Here is a 2986-nt window from a genome sequence, read left to right as displayed (position 1 = left end):
TCCCGGAACTTCTAAATTGGGGAGGACTCACTATTGCCTAAGGTTGACTTTCTGCTTTTGGGACTACATGTGCCATGATTTCTCATGTCCTGCCCATAATGCACATGTGTGCCCGCTCTAATACTATAAGGTGGCCTAATACATCCTTGAGGCCCAGCCCATAATGCACATGTGTGCCCGCTCTAATACTATCAGGTGGCCTAGTGCATCCATGAGGCCCAGCCCATAATGCACATGTGTGCCCGCTCTAATACTATCAGGTGGCCTAGTGCATCCTTGAGGCCCAGCCCATAATGTTCAAGCTTCAGCTGGTCCTCCTCCCAAAACCTTCACAGGTCTGGCTGGGAGCATACATGTTAGGGTGGCTCACAGGTGACTCTGTATGGAAGTGTGGCCACCCTATAGGCGAGAATATCAGAGGCACAGATTTTGTTGCAAGAGAGGCTGCAAAGACAAAGGGAACATCAAGAATGCGGGTACATGGGGTATTGTGCAACACATACTTTCCTAAAGAGGCTTTAATATCGCTTGCTACAAATGGCTGTGGAAAGTATCAGCGTGCAGTAGATTGGGATTCCAATTCAGGTTGTCAGCTTTCTGTCAGGGTTCCACCCTGACTTTGCTGGTTTGCAGCATTCTGGCTTGGCAGCCATTCCACCCACCTGTGATTCCTTCCTTGCTTGAGCAGACTCTGGAACGTTGCTCACTACTCCCGGGCTCCCTCTTATGGCCAGACAGGAGAACATCACCTGAGAGAGCCAGATGGGAGTTTCCTGTCTCTGAGTGATGATGTCACCCCATTCACTATATATAAACCACTCAGTCCAGTCTGACCTTGCCCGGTCTTCCTGCTAGCGCATTCCTGCGGCTCTGAGTAGCCTGATTCTGTGTATGGCCCGATCCTGGTGGCAACCCTAATCCTGGCTGACGGTCTCCTCTGGCTCCTGCTCCTGGCTTGTTCCTGATAATGCTGATTTCCTGGCTTGCTCCTGACGACGATGATCTCTGTGTTCCTGAACTGGCTTGGACGACTACCCACTCCGGCTCCTGACTCTGGCTTGTTCCGGTTTATGAATCTTGCCCGCTCCCGTGGACACTGTTCTTAAAAAATATTTTAACTAGCACCTTTCGCTTGTCTGGTTTTCACTGTGCTCTGACAGTTGCCAAACCCTCCATTTGCAGTTGAAAAACAGACAACAACGCATCTCTATGGCAGTGCGGATGAAAACTATCGACCATCAGTGTACATCAGAAAACAACAGGGTCAGCTGAGGTCCGCAATTTGAGACTGATCAGCTCTCCGTTTTGTCCGGCCGGGACTGGTGTAGCCTGATGTGAAATGATAATCAGGTTACATCTGTTTTTGGGTGTCGTGGTCAGGACCGGATTTACTCTCCCTGCCTCAGCAAGGCCGGGTTGCTCAATGTGCGCCCCCTGCACGCCAACCCCCCATCCCCCAATGGAGAATGGCAACCAGATAGCGGGGTCGGCAGGGTTAGTTTTTGTGTGAGCGACCTCTGTGTGGTATGCTGGATTTACACCGTGACTCTTGCCCGTTTCCTGACTATTCTTCTGCCTGCCGATTTTGTACCTTGCTGCCCGTTCGTGTCAAGACCTCTGCCCGCTTCCCGACAACATACAAAGCCATCTACAACTCCGCCCCCACTGAACTCATCTCAAAATATCACCCAAACCGGCCTCCTGCTCTCTAGCTCTCTAATTACCTCCTCCCATGCTCACCTCTAGGACTTCTCCAGAGTGTCCCCCATCCTCTGGAACTCCTTACCCCCTTCTGTCCGCCTATCTCCTACGCTGCCCACCTTTAGGCGATCCTTAAAAACCCATCTCTTCAGGGAAGCCCATCCCACCTCAACATAACTGTCTTTTACTTCTTCCAATAACTCAATCCAAACAATTATTACCTTTTGTATCACTGGCCCCTTCTACTAGATTGTAAGCTCTCACGAGCAGGGGCCCTCCCAACCCTATTGTTCTGAAACTGTATTGTATTGTAACTGTGCTGTCTCCTCCATTTTGTAAAGCGTTGAGCAAATTATTCGCGTTATATAAATCCTGAATTATAATAATACTCTCCTGGATCCTGACTTTGTACCTCGCTGCCAGACTGTTGCCGACCCTGCCTGCCTGACCACGTCTTCGCCTTATCCTCAGCCGAAGATCCACTTCGGACTCGGCCTACTACAGGTGCGTTTTAGACATGTGCGATTTGTTTCGTTACGAATCGAAATTCGTACGAATTTTCCTGAAATACGTAAATTCGGAAGCATCCGAAATCCGAATGGCAGTTTCCGAATTATATCCGAAATACGAAATTCCGTTAACGTATTTTCGTTCCGTTACGAACATTTGTTATGATGAAGTTAAAAAGCAAAAATACCTTTGTTAATATTGGAGGCGATGGTAGTTTTTTTTTTTTTATCCGAAATACGAAATTCCGTTAACGTATTTTCGTTCCGTTACGAACATTTGTTATGATGAAGTTAAAAAGCAAAAATACCTTTGTTAATATTGGAGGCGATGGTAGTTTTTTTTTTTTTATCCGAAATACGAAATTCAGATCCGAAATCCGTTAATGGAATTTCGGATTTCGGATTTTAAAAAAAACTACCATCCAATATATTAACAAAGGTATTTTTGCTTTTTAACTTCATCATAACAAATGTTCGTAAAGTTACAAAAATGTGACGAAACTAAGGAAAATTCGCATTTCGTACGAATCCGAATTGAGTTTCAGACACCCAATTACGAAATAACGGATATTCCGAAATGAAACGAATTTTCTGACGGCGCACAAGTCTAGTGCGTTTCACCTACTCTCATAGGTCAGAGTTAGGACGGCACTATGCAGAGGGGCCTTGACGAGGCAGTGTGGCTCCCTCATAAGATGTGGAACCGGAAACCTCTAAAGCCTTTGTTCTGCAGAAGACGTGCAACTAAGACCTCTGTTTATAACCTTAGCATATAG

Source organism: Nanorana parkeri, unplaced genomic scaffold (assembly GCF_000935625.1).
Source record: "Nanorana parkeri isolate BGI_ZX_2015 unplaced genomic scaffold, ASM93562v1 scaffold2005, whole genome shotgun sequence".
Taxonomy (NCBI): domain Eukaryota; kingdom Metazoa; phylum Chordata; class Amphibia; order Anura; family Dicroglossidae; genus Nanorana; species Nanorana parkeri.
Note: the sequence above shows the minus strand (reverse complement) of the source record.